Source organism: Arachis hypogaea, chromosome 5 (assembly GCF_003086295.3).
Source record: "Arachis hypogaea cultivar Tifrunner chromosome 5, arahy.Tifrunner.gnm2.J5K5, whole genome shotgun sequence".
NCBI lineage: Eukaryota > Viridiplantae > Streptophyta > Magnoliopsida > Fabales > Fabaceae > Arachis > Arachis hypogaea.
The window spans coordinates 82,785,998-82,792,320 of NC_092040.1; the positions used below are offsets into that span (position 1 = coordinate 82,785,998).

The 6,323-nt window shown below is 37.3% G+C and overlaps 1 non-coding gene across 1 annotated transcript; it reads left to right on the forward strand.

The window, feature by feature from the left end:
- The first annotated feature begins 3,443 nt into the window (after nt 1-3,443).
- LOC112805056 (small nucleolar RNA R71) lies at nt 3,444-3,547 on the forward strand. The gene has a single exon (XR_003203668.1). It is a non-coding gene; the product is annotated as a small nucleolar RNA R71 (small nucleolar RNA).
- Nucleotides 3,548-6,323: the final 2,776 nt, after the last annotated feature.

Below are 6,323 nucleotides of genomic sequence, written 5' to 3' on the forward strand. Positions count from 1 at the left end.
ATCCTCCTCAATGGAGATGTCTCCTTCTATGATAACTCCAGCTGAGTAACATAGATGGCAAATAAGGTGAGGAAAAGCTAGCCTTGCCATGGTGGAGGGCTTTTCGGCTATTTTGTAGATTTCATTGGAGATGACTTCATGAACTTCTACTTCCTCTCCAATCATGATGCTATGAATCATGATGGCCCGATCCACAGTAACTTCATGAGGTCCAGTCTTCTTAGTTGAACTGGCTTGCCTTTGGACTCTCTTTTCCATTGAGCTCCTTCCACACATATGTCCATTAGGACTTGGTCCAACCTTTGATTAAAGTTGACTCTTCTAGTGTAGGGGCATACATCTCCTTGCATCATGGGCAAGTGGAACGCCAACCTCACATTCTACGGACTAAAATCTAAGTATTTCCCCCGAACCAATGTGAGATAATTCTTTGGACTCGGGTTCATACTTTGATCATGGTTCCTAGTGATCCATGCATTGGCATAGAACTCTTGAACCATTAAGATTCCAACTTGTTGCATGGGGTTGGTTAGGACTTCCCAACCTCTCCTTCGGATCTCATGTCGGATCTCTGGATACTCATTTTTCTTGAGCTTGAAAGGGACCTCAGGGATCACCTTCTTCTTTGCCACAACATCATAGAAGTGGTCTTGATGGCTTTTGGAGATGAATCTTTCCATCTCCCATGACTCGGAGGTGGAAGCTTTTGTCTTCCCTTTTCCTTTTCTAGAGGATTCTCCGGCCTTAGGTGCCATTGATGGTAATGGAAAAACAAAAAGCTTATGCTTTTACCACACCAAACTTAAAATATTGCTCGCCCTCGAGCAAGAGAAGAAAGAAGAGAAGAAGAAGAAGAAGAAAATATGGATGAGAGTGAGGGATGGTGTTTCGGCCAAGGTGTAGAAGAGGGGGTTTGTGTTGTGTGAAAATGAAGTAGAATGGAAGGGTATATATAGGGAAAGGGGAGAGGGTAGCTTCGGCCATATAGGGTGGGTTTGGGTGGGAAAGTGTTTTTGAATTTTGAAGGTAGGTGGGGTTTATGGGGAAGAGTGGATGGATGCGAGTGGTGAAGAGGGTAATTGGGAAGAGAGATTGAAGTTGTTGGGAAGTGTGACATGGGGAAGAGTGTTGTAGGATTAGGAGGTAAGGTGGGAATATGTAAGGTGGGGATCCTGTGGGGTCCACAGATCCTGAGATGATCTTGTGGGGTCCATAGATCCTGAGGTGATCCTGTGGGGTCCACAGATCCTGAGGTGTCAAGGAATTACATCCCTGCACCAAATAGGCATGCAAAATGCCTTTGCATACCATTCTGGCGTTTAAACGCCGAGATGATGCACGTTCTGGGCGTTCAACGCCCATGTGTAGCATGTTTCTGGCGTTGAACGCCAGTTCCATGCTTGTTACTGGCGTTCAGCGCCAGCTTTTCTCAAGGCATATTCCTGGCATTTAAACGCCAGAATGTTGCTTGTTTCTGGCGTTCAGCGCCATATTCATGCTCTGTTCTGGCGTTGAACGCCAGCCAGATGCTCCTTACTGGCGTTGAACGCCAGTTTGTCTTCCTCCAGGGTGTGATTTTTCTTCTGCTGTTTTTGATTCTGTTTTTAATTTTTATATATTTTTTTTTCGTGACTCCACATGATCATGTACCTAATAAAACACAAAAGAACAATAAAATAAAATAAAAATTAGATAAATAATGCCTCCCAACAAGCGCTCTTTTAATGTCATTAGCTTGACAGTAGGCTCTCATGGAGCCTCACAGGTGATTAGGTCAATGTTGTATAGTCCCAACACCAAACTTAGAGTTTGGATATGGGGTCTTAACACCAAACTTAGTGTTTGGTTGTGGCCTCCCAATACCAAACTTACAGTTTGACTGTGGGGGCTCTTCTTGACTCTGAACTGAGAGAAGCTCTTTATGCTCACTCTCTTTTGTCACAAAGGGATGGCCTTGTGCCTTAAACACCAGGTAGTCCCCATTCAATTGAAGGACTAATTCACCTCTGTTGACATCTATCACAGCTCCTGCTGTAGCTAGGAAAGGTCTTCCAAGGATGATGCATTCATCCTCTTCCTTCCCAGTGTCTAATATTATGAAATCAGCAGGGATGTAAAGGCCTTCAACCTTTACTAACACGTCCTCTAATACTCCATAAGCTTGTCTTAATGACTTGTCTGCCAATTGTAATGAGAACAAGGCAGGTTGTACCTCAATGATCCCCAGCTTCTCCATTACAGAGAGTGGCATAAGATTTATCCCTGACCCCAGATCACATAGAGCTTTTTCAAAGGTCATGGTGCCTATGGTACAAGGTATTAAGAACTTGCCAAGATCTTGTCTCTTTTGAGGTAAAATTTTCTGAATCCAGGTGTCTAGTTCACCAATGAGCAAGGGAGGTTCACTTTCCCAAGTCTCATTACCAAACAACTTGGCATTCAGCTTCATGATAGCTCCTAAATATTGAGCAACTTGCTCTCCAGTCACATCTTCATCCTCTTCAGAGGAAGAATAGTCTTCAGAGCTCATGAATGGCAGAAGGGGATTTAATGGAATCTCTATGGTCTCTATATGAGCCTCAGATTCCTTTGGATCCTTAATAGGAAACTCCTTCTTGCTTGAGAGACATCCCAGGAGGTCTTCATCACTAGGATTTTCGTCCTTCTCCTCTCTTATGCATTCGGCCATATTGATCACATCAATGGCCTTGCACTCTCCTTTTGGATTCTCTTCTGTATTGCTTGGGAGAATACTGGGAGGAGTTTCAATGACTTTCTTACTCAGCTGGCCCACTTGTGCCTCCAGATTTCTGATGGAGGATCTTGTTTCACTCATGAAACTGAAAGTGGCTTTTGACAGATCAAAAACTAGATTGGCTAAATTAGAAGTGTTTTGTTCAGAATTCTCTGTCTGTTGCTGAGAAGATGATGGAAAAGGCTTGCTATTGCTCAGCCTATTGCGTCCACCATTGTTAAAGCCTTGTTGAGGCTTTTGTTGATCCTTCCATGAGAAATTTGGATGATTTCTCCATGATGAATTATAGGTGTTTCCATAAGGTTCACCCATTTAATTAACCTTTACCATTGCAGGGTTCTCAGGATCATAAGCTTCTTCAGAAGCTGCCTCTTTAGTACTGTTGGATGCATTTTGCCATCCATTCAGACTTTGAGAGATCATGTTGACTTGCTGAGTCAACACCTTGTTCTGAGCCAATATGGTATTCAGAGCATCAATTCCCTTCCTCTGAGGTGTCCCATTATTCACGGAATTCCTCTCAGAAGTGTACATGAATTGGTTATTTGCAATCATGTCAATGAGTTCCTGAGCTTCTGCAGGTGTTTTCTTTAGGTGGATGGATCCACCTGTAGAATGGTCCAATGACATTTTTGAAAACTTAGATAGACCATAATAGAATATATCTAATACGGTCCATTCTGAAAACATGTCAGATGGACACCTTTTGGTCAACTGCTTGTATCTTTCCCAAGCTTCATAGAGGGATTCACCATCTTTTTGTTTGAAGGTCTGAACATCCACTCTAAGCTTGCTCAGCTTTTGAGGAGGAAAGAAATTATCCAAGAAGGCCGTGACCAGCTTCTCCCAGGAGTCCAGGCTATCCTTAGTTTGTGAATCCAACCATATTCTAGCTCTGTCTCTTACAGCAAAAGGGAAAAGCATGAGCCTGTAGACTTCAGGATCTACTCCATTTGTCTTAACAGTCTCACAGATCTGCAAGAACTCAGTTAAAAACCGATAAGGATCTTCAGATGGAAGTCCATAGAACTTGCAGTTTTGTTGCATTAAGGCAACTAGCTGAGGTTTCAGCTCAAAATTATTGGCTCCAATGGCAGGAATGGAGATGCTTCTTCCATCAAATTTGGACGTTGGTTTTGTGAAGTCACCAAGCATTCTCCTTGCATTATTGTTGTTGGGTTCGACTGCCATCTCCTTCTCTTGTTCTAATATTTCTGAAAGGTTACCTTTAGATTGTTGTAATTTAGCTTCTCTTAGTTTTCTCTTCAGAGTCCTTTCAGGTTCAGGATCAATTTCAATAAGAGTGCCTTTTTCCTTGTTCCTGCTCATATGAAAGAGAAGAAAACAAGAAAAGAAGAGGAATCCTCTATGTCACAGTATAGAGATTCCTTTATGTTAGTAGAAGAAGAAAGGGGAGAAGAGTGAAGAAGAATAGGTTCGGATTTTTAGATGAAGAGAGGTGAAGAGAAGTGTTAGTAAATAAATAATTAAATAGAATAAGAAAAGAGAGGGAGAATTTCGAAAATAATTTTGAAAAAGAGGTTAGTATTTTTGAAAATTAAAGATAAGATAAGATTAAAATTAAAATTTAAAACAAAAAGAGTTTTTTGAAAAAGAGATGAGATATTTTCGAAAATTAGAGAGGAAAAAGTAGTTAGGTGGTTTGAAAAAGATAAGAAACAAACACAAAGTCAAAGAGTTAGTTGAAAAAGATATTAAAATCAAATTTGAAAAGATAAGAAGATAAGAAGTTAGATAAGATATTTTGAAATTAAATTTTTGAAAAAGATAAAATTTTGAAAAAGATATGATAAGATATGTTTGAAAAAGATTTAATTTTTAAATTTAAAATTACTTACTTCACTAACAAGAAACTACAAGATAAGATTCTAGAACTTTAAAGATTGAACCTTTCTTAACAAGAAAGTAACAAATTTCAAATTTTTGAATCAATCACATTAATTGTTAGTGAGTTTTTGAAAATTTGATATAAAGATAAGAAAAAAGATTTTGAAAATAATTTGAAAAAGAATTTAAAAAGATAAGATTTTTAAAATTGAAATGGTGACTTGACTTGTAAGAAACAACTAATTTTAAAAATTTTTGACCAAGTCAACCCAAAATTTCGAAAATTTGGAGGGAAATAAGGAAAAGATATTTTTTTGATTTTTGAAATTTTAATTATGAGAGTGAAAAACAATTAAAATTAAAACGTCATAATTGTGTTTTTCTCTTTTCTTTTTGGATCAAAACAAGGAATGCATGCAAGAACACTATGAATGTCAAGATGAACACCAAGAACACTTTGAAGATCATGATGAACATCAAGAACATATTTTTAAAAAATTTTTGATGCAAAGAAGACATGCAAGACACCAAACTTAGAAATCTTTAATGCATGGACTCTAACAAATGAAAAATGCATATGAAAAACAACAAACAACACAAAACAAGAAAACATCAAGATCAAACAAGAAGACTTGTCAAGAACAACTTAAAGATCATGAAGAACACTATGAATGCATGGAATTTTCGAAAATAATGCATAAATTTTAAAAATATGCAATTGACACCAAACTTAAAAATTGACTCAAGACTCAAACAAGAAACACAAAATATTTTTATTTTTATGATTTTATGATTTTTTGTATTTTTATTATATTTTTCGAAAATAAAATTTGGAAAAACGAAAAAGAAAAGAAAAATTTTGAAAAAGATTTTTGAAAAATTTTTGAAAAGAAAATTACCTAATCTGAGCAACAAGATGAAAGATATAAGATAAAAGATATGATTTATAAAAGATAAATATGATAAGAAAAGGATATAATTTAAAAAGATGATATTTAAAAATAAATCTGAATTTTTAATTTGAAAAAGATTTTAAAAGATAATTAAGTTTTTTAAAAAATTGGAAAAAGAGTTGGATTGGATTGGAAAAAGGTTTATGTTTATGTATGAAGCTATATTATTTTTGAAAAAGGGATTTTAGAAATTAGGGTTCTTAGAAAACTATTTTGATTTGAAGGAGGACATTTTGAAACATGTTTATGCAAGAAATCATGATTTGAAACACAAAAATTTGGAAAATTTGTAAAGAAAAATGAATTTTACCTCCTCCCCACCATCCTGGCGTTAAACGCCCAAATGCTGCATGTTTTGGGCGTTTAACGCCCAATTGCTGCTTCTCCTGGGCATTCAACGCCCAGCTGTTGCTTCTTTCTGGCGTTGAACGCCAGGTAGTCCTTTGTCACTGGGCGTTTTTCTAAACGCCCAGGATGCTGTAATTCTGGCGTTAAACGCCCAGAAGGCTATCCTTACTGCGTTGAACGCCGAGTGGATGCTTCTTTTGGGCGTTCAACGCCCAAAACATTTCTTACTGGCTTTTTCACGCCAGTGAGCTTCCAAATTCTCCTGTAACTCTGTAAATTCAATCAATTGCTTTTTTTTTTTACCTTGAAGATACTTTGACATATACCTGTAAAAATCAATTAATTAACAAAAACAAATAAAATTAAATTTTGTGAATGGCTAGGTTGCCTCCCAGCAAGCGCTTCTTTAATGTCGTTAG